This window comes from Pongo abelii, chromosome 16 (genome assembly GCF_028885655.2).
Source record: "Pongo abelii isolate AG06213 chromosome 16, NHGRI_mPonAbe1-v2.0_pri, whole genome shotgun sequence".
NCBI lineage: Eukaryota > Metazoa > Chordata > Mammalia > Primates > Hominidae > Pongo > Pongo abelii.
In genome coordinates, this window is record NC_072001.2 from 15022311 (window position 1) to 15042781 (window position 20471).

Consider the following 20471-nt stretch of genomic DNA (forward strand, 5'->3'; position numbering starts at 1 on the left):
AGCGGAAGACACCTTAGGATGTCAGCCTCAGGGTGGCCAGATTTGTACATGTGACCAGCCCCCTTGGCCCCAGCTGACTATCCAGAGGCAAACATCTGGTCCACACCAGGTCAATCTTTGCCAGAAATTTGGAATTGCAACAAAAGAGCTGGAGCTAAGAGAGCTAAGAACTCATATCAATCTGGGGTTGGACTGGCCATTTCTTTTATAAGATTCATGTTGAAGCAAAGCAAGCCAGTTCCCACAGCACAGAAGAATGAATTCGGTAAGAAAGCAGGAGGAAAGACAGTAAACTATGCATTTAAATAGGAATAAGTAACCTGTGTTCCTCATTTTCTGATTTCTGGCTCCAGGCCCTTAAGGTCTGCTTATGCTTAAATTCCCTTAAAACCCACATATCCATCCAGTGAATCCCCTTTGTCCTGAGCTAATCTAAGTGGACTTCTGTTCTTAGCACATGATGCTATCTGATTAAGGCAGCCTGATATCCAGATCATGCTTTTTAGTTTCCCAGGGATAATCACTGACATTCTCTTTTTACCACCACCCTTTGAACTAGGTAGGTCAGGATTATTACCCTCACTCTACAAATGGAGAAAACTGTGACCTAGAAAGTTTTTAGCCACTAGTCCAAAGACACACACTAGGATATGACAAAGCCAAGACTGATTCTCAAAGTAAAAAGCACTCTATTACAGAATACTGCTTTCTAGTAAATGTGGGAGACACTGACTGCTTATATTAAATGCTTTCATTCACTTCACATTCTTCCAGTGTCAACACTAAGCTTGCCTAATCTGGCTCAGCTAGGTCCCACATCCCAGCTCAAGACAAGCTAGGGATTCTTGTGTCTTAAACAGTCTATTTGACATTTAGGGAGCAAAATGCCAAACATTCTTCTGCTTTCCTTTCCCTGAGAAGCATTTTTTTCATATCAGTTAAGTTGAAAACAACACTTATTTATGAAATATACTTGATGGGCTTTGCCCTAGGTCACATGCTAGAGAGAACACACACAAAAAAATATAATCCACCACTGTCATTCAATGAGCTTGTTATCTTATTGGAGATGTAGCTTCTATACACATGAAACACACTGAACAAGTGTTATCACTGGTATTTGTAGACTTAAAGTAGGAATGCAATGAAGGACATAGAATTGTTATCCAAGAGTTAAATTGTACAACTGATTAGATGAAGTTAATAAGAATAGATTCCATATCAGTAAGACTTGACTCTAACCTGATAGAAGTAATAAAAAGGAAGTGTCAGTCAGTGCAGGTAGCCAGTCTGGGAAGCTCAGAAAAGAAGAAAGAGGAGAAGAAGGATAGGAGGAAGAGAGAAGAGGAGGATGGAGAGGAGGAGAAGGGAAGAGAAAGGAAGAGGAGGTGGCTGCCACAGCCAACAAATGACAAAAGGCACCCATTTCCCAAACCATCTTGAAAACAAGGTCTCCTTCCCCTCCTAAAACCATGGGGATTTGTAAAACCTGGGGGCAACTTCTGTATAGAAGCCAGGAATGAAAGATTATCTAATAAACTGAGTATTTTTATGCAGGACAGACAGGCCATTACCTGAGATTATTTATATAGTAGAACTGGACCAAGCTTTCATGTGGATCGGACATTTAGGCAATCCCCCTCCCAATCCCCTCTCCCAATAACCAGCAAGTAGGGACTCAGGAGAAATAATATTGTTGCTACAAGCAAATTTTAAAATTTTATTTTAACTTCATATCCAAGTTGTACTATGAGCTAAATTTTGTGATTCTTTTATATAACAAATGACAACATTTCTAGCATAAAAATAAATTGTTGGTGGCCACTGTAAGCTAGAGTTGGCAAATAAGGAATTGTGGAAAGGTGAAATCTCAGATGGATTTAAAGGATGGTGTGATGTAAACAGGACAAGATTCGGGAAACGACATAACAAAAGAGAAACAGCAGAAATAAATTCGTTATCTATAAGGAGCAGTGTGCAGCCTTGTCCAGAAAGGGTGAAAGTGGGGAGTTTAAATAAGAGATAAATCTTACCTGAAGATAAGAAGGTCCTTGAATGCATGTGAGGAGATTTAAAAGCAATAAGGATCCACAGAGGGGACTAAAATATAAAAGATGGCATTTTAGGAACAGTAGAATCGCAAGATGGCCTGAAGCTCTGGAGACAGACATGAGAGGGGGTGACTCTTGCCCAGAGTAGGAGTAATGACAAGGAAAAAAAAAAGAACACCTTCAAGAGAAATACTGAATGGAAAATTGTCAGATTCCAGCCATTCATAGGATCCATGGTATGAGGGATCCTTCAAGGGTCACATCAAATGTCCCTTCTGTAAAGTCAAGAAGGAGCCCTGGAAGCCCCGTCTGCAAGTACACCAGGCCTCCCTCTGTGCTCATAGAAAAATGTGTTCATGCTACAAAAACATCCTTACCAAATGATGATATACTTATCTTAAAATTATTTTCCCTTTGCCTCTTCCATCATTGCCTTTCATCCCATAAATCCTGCTATGAAAACATGACTCATCAGTGAATTCAGGTATCAGACCTCCCTGCTGAGATGCATGACTTCTCTTAGAAATTCTCCATTTGCTCCAAAATACCCCTGATAAGGATAATTCTTTATCTAGGACTCAGGGGCCAGTCTCTGGTTATAAGGATATATGCTAAGTGCTGATCAGTGGGTTATGTGTGAAGACAGCAGTCACCCAGGAGCCATGGCACGTACGTACCCAGGCATGTTCTGTTCCATAATCTTTCAGGCCCAAAGCCCAAATCTCCATCTCCCCTGACAGAATGAACTGAAGGAGAGCCACTGAACCAAAGTCTGAATTCTCAGGGAGGGTGGTGTGGTCCTCATGACCTGGATATGCCTTCCACTCCTGCCATTTGAGGCATGATCTCCTGCACACCAGGGGTGGAATTTCTTCATCTTCATCTATGTGCTGTGAATGCATGTCCCTGTTACAACTAGGCTTCATAACAAAAGAACATTTTATCTTTTCTTGGGTGCCTGAATTTTTTTTCTTTAGTGTCTTCTGCTGAGGTGGGCAGAATTCTGAAATGCAACTGTCAGGGTCTGTCCTCGTTAAGCCGGATCCTCTCCTATGCTAGGGATCCAACCCAGGCTGCTGGAGTAGTAGAAAACCAATAGCCATGGAGGATTTCCTTTCTCTGACTCCCTTCAGTTGTGTTTCTTTCAATTAATTCCCTGCTCTTCCCTGATCTCTGACCCTTGCCAACTAAGATTATTTAGAAGGTCTGCCCTACAGTTCCAGAGTTAGATTTTCTACAATGGTATCTGGAAGTATAATGTCCCTCCAATACCACAGCAATTCTTGTGCTTATGTGTTGCCAAAAGCTACCATGCTTTAGCTACTGCTGTCTGCAGCATCATTTTATTATCTGACAAAGCTTACAGCCTTTCCATACTCTTGTATAGTGTAGTAGAGTGGTTAGGAGTGCACTCACCGAAACCTGACTGTCTGAGGTTAAATTCGGTTCTGTGACCTTGGGCAGGTTACTTAATCTCCTTTGTAAATGTGGAAATAAAAATAGTACATACTTCTCAGGGTTAGTGTGAGGATTACATTAATTTATTCATGAAATGGCACTTAGAATAATGCCTAGCATTCAGGAAGTACTTAATAAGTATGAGCTATTATTATTATTTCGGTTAAGTGTGAGGAAGTCAACACATATAGACAATAGCCCATGGTCTTAAGGCTGAGAGCCTGAGTCTTCAGACATTCCCATGGAGAAATAGAACTTTTAGCAATCTCTGGAATATGATCCAGTGTTAGATCTCCAAGGCTCACTGACAGAAACACCTCCTTCTCCATACAGCAGACTACTCTGATAGAGACTGAGTTTGGCCATTGATGATGACATCTCTTGGATGGGACTGAAAGACCCTGCTGTCCCTCAATACAGGGCTTTTATGGTCCTGGAAATATAGGTGTAGGCATGTTTGAATCAGGGGGCAAGTCTCCCTCAAAAGAACTCCTCATCTTAGAATCACTAAAGGCAACTTCCTTCAGAAGAGTGAATGACCATCCCCACTTCCAGGTAAAATGAACTCCACTAACCACTGAACTAGCGTGGCCAGTCTTCAGTAAGGCATTGAATGGCAGTGAGAAGGCAGGGAGAAGTAACAGCAGGGGGATGCTCATCAGAACTTGGTCCTCTCTCCACTTGAGGTGGGGTGGGTTGCAGACTGGTCCCCACTCCTGCTATGGTGAGGTGGATATTTTGAGCCCCCAATTAATAAAGCAGGAAGGAGTTCAATTAATTACATGGAAAAAAAAGATGTAACCATATTCATACTCCAAGCTCATTGTGGTTACATCCACTTATGGCACTCAACGTGTTTGCAATGTTTCTATAGTATTTTCAGAAATATACTTGCATGATCTCTCCTGTGTAGGAATGGACTCTTACAGATTATCAGTGCTGAAGCTGAGGCTTCACTTATGCACCTCTGGTTTGCAACACAGCTTAGGCATGCACAGCTGCAGATACTGTGGCACATGGAGACAAAGGGATACTCTGGACACTTCCACTGTCACAACCTTCCCTTATTTCCCAAATAAGGAATTTTGTTGGAAATTCTGAGTTTGCAATGACAAGCATAGCAACTGATGCTACATTCTTATGAAACCTCTCTTAGGACTCTCTAAGGATTCCAACTCTGAGAACTAAAAAGGGCAGCACTTGCTTCTCCACCTCCTTCCTACCCTACCCCAAGCATCTATTTCTTACCAGCCTAGAAAGATTTCTGCCACATTCTCCCAGAGGGACCATAAATTAGAGACCACAGGTAACCCCCAAGGCCCAGAGAGCTTCAGGGGCATCATATCTTCACTCAAGTACACTAAAGTCCTAACCCTTTCACCTAATGTGCATAATTTTAGCAGATTACATTTTATGTCTGTACTATCTGGCACAATACTCTTAACACTTGTGTTGATAATAGATTCCTTTTTGGAATTAGCTAGAGCAGAGTGATACACACACAGAGAAACTCTAGAATGAGATCCTAAAATGTAACACCGTGATCTGGGGTTTAAAATAAATCATTTTAAATAGTTTCACAACTTATTGCTGGAAATCATACTGTTTTGAAATTTGTTCTTGAATGACTACAAGGAAATTGTCAGACCAAAGAAAACTTTAGCTATCTATCCCACTGTGTTGGGCAAAATAATGCACCACCTTGGCCCACAAGATGTCCAGGACCTAACCCCTGGAACCTGCGACTATGTTACCTTACATGGCAAAAGGATTTTTGCACACATAACTAAAGTTAGAGACCTTGAGACAGAGAAATTATCTAGGATTATCTAGGTGGAAGAACAATGCCCAGCTCTGGTCACAGGAAGATATGACTACAGAAAAATGTTCAGGCTGGGTGCAGTGGCTCATGCCTGTAATCCCAGCACTTTGGGAGGCCGAAGCAGGCGGATCACTTGAGGTCAGGAGTTCGAGACCAGCCTGGCCAATATGGTGAAACCCTGTTTCTATTAAAAATACAAAAATTAGCTGGGCATTCTGGTTAGCATCTGTAATCCCAGCTGCTCAGGAGGCTGAGGCAGGAGAGTCGCTTGAACCTGGGAGGCAGAGGTTGCAGTGAGCCGAGATCATGCCACTGCACTCCAGCCTGGGTGATAGAGTGAGACTCAGTCTCAAAAGAAAAAGAAAAATGATCAAACAGATGCAACGTTGCTGGCTTTGAAGACTGAAGAAGGAATCACAAGCCAAGGAATATGGGTGGCCTCTAGAAGCCGGGAAAAAAAGGAAATTAATTTTTCCCTAGGCCTCCAGAATGATGTAGCCCTGCCTATATGTTAATTTTAGCCCAGTAAGACCTGTGTCAGACTTCGGGCCTTCAGAACCATAAGATTATACATTTGTCTTGTTTCAAGCCACTATATTTATAGTAACATGTTACTGCAGCAATAAAAACAACTAATGCACCCACGAAAAAGGTGGTAGATCTAAAAGCCTCATGGATAAAACTCTGAGGTTGCTAATGCACCCACATGCTTGTTTAAAAGGAAGGCTAGACTACGTTGGCACTGACATGCTTGCCTTTGTGTTCAGGTCTCTCTCTCCCTCCTACATGCCCCATCTGGACTTTCAGCTCAGTTAATTCGCATTCACAAGCAGATGTGTCACTCAACATCAAGTGTGATTCAATTCAAATCACCAGAGATGTGAAACATTTGTGTAGTGCTCCAAAATCCCTCCGAGGACTCGGTTGATAAAAATCTGGTACTTCTGGCTAAGTGATATTTGAGTTTGAGTGCCCCAGTAAATAAGCACCCATTTTTTCCCATTCAAGTTTGGAACTAGTGGAGAGACACAGATAGAAATGTCAGCTTCATCGTTGGTAGAAATGGACTGCAAATATGGCTTGAGCTCTCAGTCAAAAGCTGTTGCTAAAGACTGCTGGCTTTCTACTCCCATAGAACTTGGGGGCCTACCCACCAAGAAAAAGCTTGGTCCATAGATTAGAAACCCTTACCCAGGACTGATGTCTCACACTGGCTTGGGACAGAGAAGGGAGAAAGACAGACAAAGCCCCAGTAATTGATCTTTTAAAATAAATTAGTTACAGCCAATTGAGAAAATTGGATAAAAATAAATCAATCTCATTTGAAATGAGATCTCCAGATTTTCAGAATTTCCTTTTAATTCCTGTCATTTCGATTTGGGTCTACACCACCAATGAGGGAAATGTTTTTAAAAGTTTTAATAAACACATAAAATGTCATGGTTAGTGATTGCCTGGGGCCGACACATAGTCAGTAAAGGAATTTACCAAGATAGTAATGAGTCTGGAAAGGCAGATTTATTTAAAGAAAAGGGGAGATACACTGCCAGCAAGCAATGGGCAATACAGCAGAGGGAAGGCTGTCTGCTGTCTGCAAAGAGGCAGGGATTGGAGGGGAGTTTTTTAGGTCGTGCTACTTGGGCTTAATATTTGCCGACAGGATGCGTGGTGCAGGTGGGCTGTGATTTGGATGCTTGTAACAGGATGCCTGTGTGCTAGTGAGCCATTTGCAGTTGACCCTACTTCTCAGAACATTTGTTCCTCTCTACCCCCTATTTCTGTTTCTGCCAGCTAAGCCCATTTTTTCAGTTTTCTTTCAACTCCTTAGGGCTCCACAAATTGCACATATTTATGGGGAACAATGTGATGTTTCAATACATGTATACATTACATAATGAACAAATTAGGGTAATTAGCATGTTCACCACCTCAAAAATTTATCATTTCTTTGTGGTGGGAACATTCGAGATCCTCTCTTCTGGCTAAATTGAGATATACAATGTCTCGCTGTTTACTATAGTTACTCTACTGTGCAATAGGACACCAAAAATCATCCTTCCTTGCTAGTTGTAACTTTCTTGACTAACCTCTCCCAATCTCCACCTGCCCCCTGCCCTCCCCAGTCTCTGGTAACCACTGTTCTATTGCCCACCTTTATGATATCAAGTTTTTTTTTTGGATTCCATATATGAATGAGATTATGTGATATTTGTCTTTCTGTGCCTGGATTATTTCACTTAACATAATATCCTCTAGATTCATCCATGTCACAAATAACAGCATTTCCTTCTTTTTATGGCTGCATAGTATTTCACTGCGTATATATACCACATTTTCTTTATCCATTCATTCATTGTTGGACACTTAAGTTGATTCCATACCTTGGCTATTGTGAATAGTGCTACAATAAACACGTGAGTGAGGATGTCTCTGTGATATACTGATTTCATTTCCTCTGAATATATAATCAGTAATGGGATTGCTGGATCATATGGTAGTTCTATTTTTAAAATTTTGAGGAACTCCATACTATTTTCCACAAACACTGAACTAATTTACATTCTCACTAATAGCATATAAGGGTTCCCTTTTCTCCACATCCTCAGAAACACTTGTCTTTTGTCTTTGTGATAATAATCATTTTAAGTGGAATGAGGTGATATAGTGGTTTTGATTTGTATTTCTCTGATGATTAGTGATGTTAAGCATTTTTTCATACACCTGGGTTGGTATTTATGTCTTCTATTGAGAAATGTCCATTAAGGCCTTTTGCCCATTTTTAAATCAAATTACTTGTTTTGGGTTTTTTTGCTATTGAGTTGTTTGAATTCCTTATATATTCTAAATATTATTTCCTTGTCCAGCTGTCTAGTTTGCAAATATTTTCTCCCATTCTACAGGTTGTCTCTTTACTCTTGATTGTTCCCTTTGATGTACATAAGCTTTTTAGTTTAATATAATCCCATTTGTCTATTTTTGCTTTTATTGTCTGTGCTTTTGAGGTCATATTTTAAAAATCCTTACCCAGTCCAACGTCATGAAGTATTTTCTCTGTTTTCTTCTATCAGTTTCATATTTTCAAGTCTTACATTTAAGTCTTTATTTTTAGTTGGATTTTGTACACGGTGAGAGATAGGGGTCCAGCTTTATTCTTCTGCATATAGACATCCAATTTTCCCAGCATCATTTATTGAAGACACTGTCCCTTCCTCAGTGTGTATTCTTGGCACCCTTGTTGAAAATCAGTTGGCTGTAGGTATGTGGACTTATTTCTGGACTCTCTAATCTGTGCCATTGATCTACGTGTATTTTTACACCAATGTCGTGCTGTTTTAGTTACTATCACTTTGTGGTATATTTTGAAGTCAGGTAATGTGATGCCTCCAGTTTTGTTTTTTGTGTGTCTGTTTGTTTTTAATCAAGATTGCTTTGGGTGTTCAGAGTCTTTTTGTGATTCTATACAAGTTTTAGGGTTTCTTTTTTTCTGTGAAGAATGTCACTGGAATTTTAACAGGGATTGTATTAAATCTGTGTATCACTTTGGATAGTAAGGACGTTTTAACAATATGAATTTTTCCAATCCATGAAAACCTCTTTTTGCACCCTCTTTATTTCATTACTGTTTTATTTAATTAATTAATTTATTTATTTATTGAGACAGAGTCTCGCACTGTCGCCCAGGTTGGAGTGCAATGGCGCAATCTCAGCTCACTGCAACCCCCACCTCCTGGGTTCGAGTGATTCTCCTGCCTCAGCCTCCCAAGTAGCTGGGATTACAATTGCCTGCCACCACACCCAGCTAATTTTTTGTATTTTTAGTAGATATGGGGTTTCAGTATGTTGGCCAGGCTGGTCTTGAATTCCTGACCTCGTGATCCACCTGCCTCAGCCTCCCAAAGTGCTGGGATTATAGGCGTGAGCCACCATGCCCGGCCATTAATGTTTTATAATTTTTAATGTAAAGATCTTTTACTTTCTTGGTTAAATTTATTCCTGAGTATCTTACTTTTTTGTAGCTATTGTAAATATAGCTATTGTAAATTCAAATGATTTCATTAAATTTTTTATCTGTGTTCTTCTGTATCTCGCAAGTTTCCCTAAGATCACTACTTTGAATTCTTTTTCAGGCATTTTGTAAGTTTCCTTTTCTTTGGGGTTACTGGAGAATTGTATTCCTTTGAAGGTGTCATGTTTCTTTGCTTTCTCAAGTTTCTAGTGTATCTACTTTGCTTTGTTTTTTGCTTGTTTGTTTGAGATGGAATCTGGTTCTGTCACCCAGGCTGGAGTGCAGTGGTGTGATCTCAGCTCACTGCAACCTCCACTTCTCAGGTTCAAGCAATTCTCCTGCCTCACCTCCCAAGTAGCTGGGATTACAGGTGTGTGCCACCACACCTGGCTGATTTTTGTATTTTTCATAGAGACAGGGTTTCACCATGTTGGCCAGGCTTGTCTTAAACTCCTGACTTCAAGTTACCTGCCTGCCCCCGCCTCTCAAAGTGCTGGGATTACAGGCGTGAGCCACCACACCCAGCCTTGTGTATCTACTTTGATATCCATGCATCTACTGAATCTGTTTTTGCTTCTAATTTTACAGAGTAGCTTTTATAAGGAAAGACTTTTTCCTACAGATGTGTCCTAGGGTGTCAGCTGAGGAGTGTGAATTCACATTGGTTCTGGGTGGACACAGTAGTTGGGTCTCCATACAGTTTCATCAGCTGTAATCCATGTAGTAATATCTGTGAATGCCTCAATGGCCTAGGCTGCAGGAGTTTAGAGCAGTAGTGGTGCAGCTTTGCCAGAGAAAGGGTCACCAGGCTGGTTCTCAAGCTGGAGGTACATGCACAACTGTGCAGGATCACCTGTTCTTTGCAGGGAAGGGTGCCATGTGGACTTGGATGCAAGAGTCACCACCATTTCACTGGGCCTAGGTTCTAAATAGCTGGGGTTGTGGTGCTGCAGTCATCTGTGTGAGCATGTAAGAATGATAGTGGAGCCTCAGGGATGGAAAGATCAGTGGTTACTGTTCCCCAGAGTAGAGCACACTCTAGCAGTGGCTCCAGTTTCAGGGTGGCACTGTGCCATAACAGCCTGGGTCATGGCAGGTGGGCAGTGCACAATGTGAGCTCCTACTATGAAGCAATGCAGCTGCGGGAACTCCAGGCAGCTCCCTGAAACTGGGCTCAGGGCCTGTGAGGACTGCCGCATTCTCCTGTAGCAAGGACTACATGTGTCTGCAGTGGTAATAGGGGCTACTGGGGGCTCCCTGCTTACCCGACAGGGGAGATGGAGTAGTAGAGGCAGAGTACTTCGCCCTCCTCCCTATGCTGCCATCTTGAGTTACTGTGTGCCACAGGCATTCTGCTATTCCCTTACTGTACTCCAGTGCTCTCCCTCAGACACTCTAGTCTAATTGTAGTTGTTTATTTGTTGTTTTGATCTTTTTGTGTATGAGGAGGCAAGTGCCAAGTACCTCTAGTTAGCTTCTTACTGATAACTAGGAAATGTTTTGAATGGAAAATAGAATGGATTCTTTCTAGTGTCTATTTTTTATTATCATTTTTTTTTTTTTTTTGAGACAGAGTCTCACTCTGTCACCCAGGCTGGAGTGCAGTGGCGCGATCCTGGCTCATTGCAACCTCCGACTCAAGTAGTTCTCCTGCCTCAGCCTCCAAAGTAGCTGGGACTACAGATATGCATCACCAAGCCCAGCTAAGTTTGTATTTTTCGTAGAGATGGGGTTTCACTACATTGGCCAGGTTGGTCTTGAACTTTTACCCTAAAGTGATCCGCCTGCCTCAGCCTCCCAAAGTGCTAGGATTACAGGCATGAGCCAATGCGCCTGGCCTTATTTTCAAATTTCTAAAGCAAGATATTTGAATTTTTATTTTTAGTGTTGACTGATGTAAAATAAGAGTAGGGTTTTGTATATTTCTGTGTGATTTGCTGATGGGTCACCTATAGTATTCCATGACACTGAGGTAGAAATAACAACAGACCAGTTCAAGTAAGTCTACTCTTCCTATGTGACCTTCGAAAAATAATTTTACCTCGCTCAGCCTCAGTCCTCTCACTCGCAACAGAGAAATAGCTGCACCTCAGCTGCCCAGAGACAGGGTGAAAGTCAGGTAACATAATGAACATAAAAGCATTCTGAACTTTGAAGGAGCTTGCTGATATTATATTGTTTCTATGACTTCAGAAATTATTAAACACTTACCAAATTAGATCATGAATGTGATATGGCCTAAAAAGGTAGTATAAATGGAAGATATTTGATATACAAAATCTGTTGTCAATTAAAGAAATACTTAAGTTTTCCACAAAGGGTATTAAGAGACCATTAGTTTTAGAGTACACATTGGAATATTGTAACTTAAGAACATATTGTATTGGATAAAATAATTTTATTTTAGGACTTACATGATTGCTGCATGTCTTGTACCGAATGTTCTGCCCTTCACAATTCCTAAAGGAAAAAAGAAAGAAGAAATAATGATTTCATAGAAGAGGCAAGCATTAAAAAAAAAAAAGCAAATACAAGGCATTGGTTCCCTGTAAAACTTTTACTAGTGCACATTACCCCAAAGATTCAAAGTTTAATTCTAAGAAACTAATTTTCAAGGATCGGGGGCCAAAAAGTCTTGTGGAAGTGTCATATTAAATAAGAATGAATTCTTTAGTTAATAGTAGTACTCACATGCAATTCTTACCCAAGGGTCCATATAACCACTATAATTAATGTACAATACGTGTGTGTCTCATGTGTGAATACATGTATTCTTTTCTATAATGAAAAGGGGAAAAGGTACATGTAGGAGCATTTGTGTAGCATGTCTCCACTAGGACATTTCTCTTCCGTTACTGAAGCAACTCAAGTTAGCAGGGCACTCGCTGTCTTCCTTTAATTAGTACAACAGTCTCTGTTAGAAATTTGCTTGAAGTAACGCTTCCTTTTTTTTTGAGACACAGTCTCACTCTGTCACCCAGGCTGGAGTGCAATGGCTTGATCTCGGCTCACTGCAACCTCCGTCTCCCAGGTTCAAGCAATTCTCCAGCTTCAGCCTCCAGAGTAGCTGGGATTGCAGGCGCACACCCCCACGCCCAGCTAATTTTTGTATTTTTAGTAGAGATGGGGTTACATCATGTTGGCTAGGCTGGTTTCGAACTCCTGGCCTCAAGCAATCCACCCGCCCCGGCCTCCCAAAGTGCTGGGATTTCAGGCGTGAGCTACTGCAGCCGGCCTATTTTATTTCAACCATTGACCTTACCAAATGGGATTCTACAAAGTCATACTGGAACAGCATTCTTGGGATGCTAATACTGGTAAGTTTGAGAATTTTCCAGGGATGACCACCACATAACCTATCTTCCCCAACAGCCACTAGCTCTGGGACCCTGCCACTCATTTTCCAGGCAGAGTTTTCCTTTGGGAGACTGGAATTCCATCCAACGGGTACTTTCCTCAGTCCAGTGCTTGTCTGTCTATATTTTACATAAACTCCTTAAAAATATCTGATCTCTTCATGGCACTTTTCCCAGTTTTTCAATGGAGTTACATATTTTTTCCCTTTATGATTTCCTGGTGAATTCAACGGCAAATTTGGAGCCAGGAGAGCTAAACACAGGCTTAATCATTTTGAATTAAAAGTCAATAGATACTATTACAATTGTTATTAAAATATTTATTTCTATGGGAACAAATAATTTTAAAGTGGATAGGAGGTCATTTTTTTTGCCAGTATGATTTAAATATCAGCCTATATGAAATGATTGATAGAGTCAGCAATGTAACACTCATTGCATATGCTTTCTGATGCTTCCATTTTTCTTGATTACAAAAGGAATAAGTGCAAACCAGTAATGTGCCAAGAAGTATAGAGGTAGACACTCAAAATCCTGTCACCAAGAACTTTATCCTTTTGTCATTTAATCCTCCATTGTTTCTGCCATTTACAGGATTGAAAATCATACTGTTAATTCACCCTAGTATTTGTTTTAATCTAATATTATAAGCATTTTCTCATTTCACTGATAATTCTTTGGAAAAATTACTTTAATGATTACGTCATAGTCCATTATACAAACATTATTTTGGTAGCTTTAAATTTAAAATTTTAAAAATTGTGACAAAATACACACAACATAAAATTTACCATCCTAACCACTTTGAAGTGTGTGGTTCAGTGTTTAAGTATGTTCACATTGCTACGTCGATATTACCTTTCGTGATTACACTGCTTCTCTTTTTCCCTACTTAAAAACTCACATATATTAAAATTCTATTTGGGATGTATACAATTTTAAGTTTTGACAAACCCATACAGTTGTGTAACCACTACCACAACCAATATTTGGAACAATTCCATCACCCCAAAAATGCTCTCAGGTTGCCCCTGTATAGTCAGCCTCTTCCCCCACCCTCAGCTCCTGGCAACCACTGGTTGGTTTTGTCCCTACAATTTGCCATTTCCAAAATGTTACATAAATGGGATCACACCATATGTAGCTTTTTGAGACTGACTCTTTTTAGCATAATATATTTGAAAATCATTCTTGTGGTTGCAGGTATCTATAGTTTGCACCTTTTTAATTGCTGACTGGCATTCTATTGCACATACGTACAACTGTTTGTTTATTCATTCACCAGCTAGATATTTGAGTTGCTTTTAGTTTTGGGTAAGTATGAAAAAATGCTATAAACATTCACATGCAGGATTTATGTTAACAAAGTTTTTCATTTCTCTTGGGTAAATACCTAGAAGTGGGATTTCTGAGTCTGCTCTTTTTTATATGATATAAAAATTATTTGCTAAACATCTTTAGGTTTTCATTTTTGTCCACACATACAATACATATTTAGAAGTATTTTAAAACAAATCCCAGTCCTTTCATAATATCAATTTTTCATGTATGAGTTTTTAACTCTTGTCTGGCTAAGTATTATTTAATTAGTTGGATGCATGGCTGGCATATGATTCAATCTTTGCATTTCATACAGGAAAGGCAATGCTGCATGATATGGTACTACTTCTTTTTCCTCAAAGCTGTAAACACACTTCATTGACCCTTGACATTGAGACCTGCAGAGGAGAAATCTGATTATTCCTTTGCTTGTGTGTTTTATGTTTCTGCCTGAAAGCTTATAGTACTTTGGTTTTGTTGTGTTAGTATTTGATATAAAAGTTAAGTTATAATCAGGATGTATCCAGTCATGTGTTTCATCAGTCTTTACCGAAAATGGTGAGCCTTTTTGAATGGAATACTCAAGGTCTTTATTTACAATGCTGCTGATTATTCTCAGATTATGATTTTGATTACTGCTCTTGTTCCATAAATGCCTGTAATTCTGATGCTGGAGCTCCCTCTCTCTGCATCTATTATTTCTTCATTGGTCCATCTATGACTTCCTCTTATAAATATATATATCTCATTTCGTTGACCTTTTCTTGTGCTTATAAGAAATCTTCTACAGATATTCCTCCACACTACTGATTTTAATTTTCTGTAGTGCTTATTCTGTATTTTATTGTGTCCGGTACATTTTTAATATTAACTTCCACTCTTTTTCCTTTGCAGTTTTTCTCAAACTCTCCCTCCTCCATTTCCATTTCATACCATCTTCACCTGAAACTTTCTGTTCCAGCTGCAACTTGTACCCCTTATCTCCTCACATCTTGTGTTTTTGAGGTGGTTCAATCCCTAATTAGATTTAGAAGGCTTTGGGAGAGGGACATTTTGGAGTGAAAAGAACAGCATTATAGCTGCCTCCAAAAACGTTACCTAATTTGTAGTTAAATCGTATTTAGGTAGATGCGCTTTCTTGATTTGTGGTTCAGAACATCTTCCCAGATTATCACAATGGGTTGGCTGTGTCTTAATATTTTGTAACAATGCATATTTCTGTTTTTAAAATTTTGTTATAGGTATTTGATTCTTAAATGTATTAAAATCTTGCTAAGAGTACATCAAATTTTAAACATTCAAGCAACATCAAACTGGGAGGCTGGTAGAAAAAAATATATTGGTGTGGAGAAGTCTTTCTCTTGGTCAAGGAGAAATGACTCCATTCTACTGGGAAACAACAGCTATGCCTATGGAAAAGGTCATTCGCTTACATGGCCTACTTCATTTTGCTTTTTATGTATGAACAAAAGAAGAAAATAAATAATAGGAAAAGTGAAGAAGTAATTGAAATTACTCTCTTATTTTGGAAAAGCCCCAGTTGAGGGAAGTTGCTAACAGGTTAGGGAAGTGATAACCAAAAAGCTTTTTGTACCATGCTGACTTGCAGCTATAAAAAGCTTTTGATGCTAATTTCAAGGGAACAAGCAAATTAGAGAGTCACAGGTTAAAAAATATATATTTGAATTGACGGGAATACTGGAATACAAAAATTGTTGAAACAATAAAAATGGCATTTTCTTTAAACATTTTCAGAAATAATTTTTCAGATGCATTTTTAGTAGCTGCTTAATTTTAGCTATTTATATTAAAAACTGTTCTTGTAAAAACAAACTTAAAACTAAAAAGTAAGGAAAGAATATATGAAAGGTGTCTTATGGCTGTGTCTCAGGCCTTCAGTGTAGACCATGTGTATGGCAATGGTCTACACTCCATTGCCACCTGCTGTGTCCTAATTGTAAGCTGAGTTTCCAGGAGTCACTAATTTGCATCTTGAGTGTTGAGCCGGAAAATATAAACCTGAAAAGCATGTACAACTCTACTACAAATCCCACTACAATTGCAGCATGGTGATATGAAAAACAGAGCATTTTATGTCACGAATTTTCAAAACATAATGCACCATTTTGGACTCATTCTTCCTTCAACAATGTCTTATGGTGAACCTACTATGTACCAGGATATGGATGTAAAGATTCAGGGAGATTACTTCTCAGTTTCCTTTGTAAGTCAGTAGCAAGGTTTTTATTTTTAAACCCAACCACCTGGTGACCATTTTTAACATTCTATTTTACTTTCTCCAACCTAATACACAGTAAACCCAGTGACTGGCCTCTATTGATGTGGCTTGCTTCGGTTACAATTTAGTATGAAAATGAATGACTACTTTATGAAACAGGCATTAAATGAAATGCAAGTTATTTTAAAGTTAAGGACATTGGAATCCTAATTCCCCAAGCAGGAACCTGCCAGCTTATTCTGGAATAATTCCTTTGGGCCAAAGCAACTAAGTTGCAGAAATATTACTTCAAAGTTTTTAATTTCATTGTAATTAGTATATGCAAGAGCTAATGATTATCAGGAGTGTTTGAAAATTCAAGAACATCATTTCACAATTATGTATTTTCTATCCATTACAACATTCGTAACATCCTGTATTGAAGAGTTTTGAAGTCATAAATTTATGAATATATAAAAAACATGTTGATTCCACATGAGGATATATTAAAAACATTAATAAAATTTCCCTGGAGTTCATAGCACTATAATTTATTATATTCATTTGATGGTATATTGGCTCAAATAATGGTGTCATAAAGCCTGAGAAGTATGTGTTTTGAAGAATAAAAATATTTTAATTTTTAAAATAGTAGTTAACTTAAACCTGTGTTTCCCATGATTGGCACTTAACTAGAATATCAAGTTACACACTTCTGCAAGAGAAAGAGACATTCTGGCTGGCCTGTGGTTTGCAGTGCAAAAGAACTGATTATTTAAAGTAATCAAATTCTGAAATAACTTTATCCACAAGAAATATATGAGGAAAATAGCTACATTTGCTATTTTCCTAAATCATGAATACCCTAAATCATGAATTTGAAGGAGCACACTGATGAAAAGGGAAGGCACTAAAATGCTTTCTAAAGCTTTGGGATGGCTTTCAGTTTGGTTTTATATGTAATCACCTCCATATTCCTCTTCCAAGAAAGACTGACCACAAGCATTCAATATTTATGAAGACTTAATAGTCTCTAAGGCAGTTCAAGGATAAAGAGACCTGATAAGCATTCCAAGGGAAGTAGGTTTCCTTCTTAAAAAATCTCAGAGTACTTCCAAAACGACAGTGAAAGTTCTTAATATGGGAATGGGTCAGGAATGATCAAGGTTTGCAGCTGCCTAAAATGTGGGGAGCAGGAATGAGTGAATTATTAAAGAACCTGCTACCATGCTTTTGAATTAATCTAATTTCACTACAGCCAAAAAGTGGTGTTATTGTCCCTGTTTCTTTTTTGTTTTTATTTATTTATTTTTTGAAACAGAGTCCCACTCTGTCGCCCAGGCTGGAGTGCAATGGCGCAATCTTGGCTCACTGCAAACTCCACCTCCCAGGTTCAAGTGATTCTCCTGCCTTAGCCTCCTGAGTAGCTGAGATTACAGGCGCGCACTACCACGCCCGGCTAATTTTTGTATTTTTAGTAGAGACGGGGTTTCACCATGTTGGTCAGGATGGTCTCGAACTCCTGACCTCGTGATCCGCCTGCCTCAGCCTCCCAAAGTGCTGGGATTACAGGCATGAGCCACCGCTCCCGGCCTGTCCCTGTTTCTTAGACACGGAAAAAGTGGGTGTGCCACAGGTCTGACCCCATGCCAGGAACCAAGCTGGGAGAGCACATGCAATGACATATACTTATCTTACTTCTGAAATACCACAGAAACTATTATTCTCTCAATTTATGCACATATACGCAAATACATATATACACATTTGATTTAGGATGTTTTCTACCCTCAGATACCTGTTTAAATTAGATGAGCTCAGGGAGCAGACAAATTTGGAGATTCTCAGGCCTAAAAGCAAATTTCAGAATGTAGGCTAAGGTTTGTGTAGAAATAGACTAAAGAATGCTATATTAGTCCTAAGAAATGAAAAAGTTAAGCAAATACTACATCAGAAATAGGAGAGGTAACTGAGTACATGGAATCATATTGTACAAAAAATCTTCTGCAGTTTTTCTCTTTCTCTGAAAACTGTTTTTGAGGGTATCCATGTTAACAGATGTAACTCTAATTCATTCACTTTTAGAGATCTGTAGGAATCCCATTTTATAAATATACCAAAATTTATTTATCAATTCTCTTTATTCTTCATTGATCAATTTTCCTAAATGTTGATGAAGATTGTTCCAAATCTTCATTTGGAAGTTGGTTTCAAATTTTAAACTGCACCCACAGTTCTGCAATGAGCAATCTTACACCACCATGTTAGGCATATTTACACATTTCTCTGGGATATATACCAGGGCAGGCACAGAATCAGTTATGCTCTTACTAGTTTGGCATTCAGTTTACCCTTTGCTGTTGGCCCCATGGATTTCCCTTAATTTCTTGTAGGTTCAACTTTAGTTTTGTTGTTGTTGTTGTTGCTTTAAATGTATGTCCTATTTTGCCTGGCATTTCTAGTTTTTTTTTTTTAATTAAATTAAATCTTCTATTTAAAATAATTGTAAATCGGCTGGGCACGGTGGTTCATGCCTGTAATCCCAGCACTTTGGGAGGACAAGGCAGGTGGATCACTTGAGGTCAGGAGTTCAAGACCAGCCTGGCCAACATGGTGAGACCCAGTCTCCAGTAAAAATACAAAAAATTAGCCGGGCATGGTGGCATGCGCCTGTAATCCCAGCTACTTGGGAGGCTGAGGTGGGAGAATTGCTTGAATCCAGGAGGCAGAGGTTGCAGTGAGCCGAGATTGTGCCACTGCACTCAAGCCTGGACAACAGAGCGAGACTCCATCTCAAATAATAATAATAATAATTGTAAATCACATATATTTGTTGGAAAATAATAAAAAGAGACCCCATGAATCCCTCCAAGGTAACATCTTGCAAAACTCTACTACAAGAATACAGCTAGGAGACTGATATTAATACAGGTAATGTACACAACATTTCCATCATCACAAGAATTCTGCAAGTAGCCTTTTATAGCTGCATCTCCTCTCCTCCCGTCCTTAACACCTAGCAACTACTGTTCTCCTTTTCTATATTTTCTGTCATTTCAAGAATATTACATAAGTTAAATACAGTATGTAAGCTTTAGAGACTGGATTTTTATAACTTCATTGTAATTCTCTGGAGATTCACCCAGATTGTTGTGTCTATCAATGGTTCATTTCCATTTACTGCTGTGTAGCATTACCTGGTATGGATGTAACACCATTTGTTTAATGATTCTCCCACTAAAGTGCATTGGGATTGTTTCCACCTTTTGGCCACTGTGAGTAAAACTGGCATAAACATTCATGTACAGGTTTTATTGTGAACCTAAGTCTTCATTTATCTGAGAAAAATGCCCAGGAGTGCAATTGCTCAGTTGTATGGTAGTTGCATGCTTATTTTTTAAAAGAAACTGCCTATTTTCCAGGATGGCTATATGATTTTACATTCTCAGAACCAATGTATGAGTAACACTCTTTCTCTGCATCCTTGCCAGTATTTCATGTTGGGGACCTTTTGAAAGCTATTCTGATAGGTAGGTAATGATATCTTATTGCAGTTTTAATTTGCATTTCCTTAATAGCCAGTAGTGTTGAACATATTTTTATGTGCTTATTTGCCATCTATGTATTCTCTTGGGTAAAATATCCATTCGTGTCCTTTGTTCATTTTCGAATTAGAATGTTTGATTTTTAATTGTTGATATTTGAGGGTTCTTAATAGAGATACTAGTCCTTTGTTAGGTGATTTTCAAATATTTTCTCCTGTTGATCTCATTTGTTTATTCCTCTGCCAATACCACTGCTCTCATTACTGCAGCCATATAGTAAATCTTGATATTAAGTAAGCTGATTCCTCCCACTCTATTCTTTTAAAATGTCTTTTAAAAATCAACAGATACACACCCATAATCCCAGCACTTTGGGAGGCCGAGGCAGGCAGATCACTTGAGGTCAGGAATTCAAGACCAGTCCGTCCAACATGGTGAAACCCCGTCTCTACTAAAAGTACAAAAATTAGCCGGACATAGTGGCACATGCCTGTAATCCCAGCTACTCGGGAGGTAGAGGCAGGAGAATCCCTTGAACCTGGGAGGCAGAGGTTGCAGTGAGAAGAGATCGCACCACTGCACCCCAGCCTGGGCAACAAAGCGAGACTTCGTCTCAAACAACAACAACAAAACACCAACAGATAAAATTGTATGTATTTATCGTGTATAATATGTGATGTTTTAAAGTATCCATA

At 39.1% G+C, this 20471-nt stretch overlaps 1 pseudogene; it reads right to left on the reverse strand.

The window, feature by feature from the left end:
• The window catches only part of LOC134760233 (ADAMTS-like protein 3), an 89439-nt pseudogene that overhangs the window by 48348 nt on the left and 20620 nt on the right, over positions 1-20471 (reverse strand).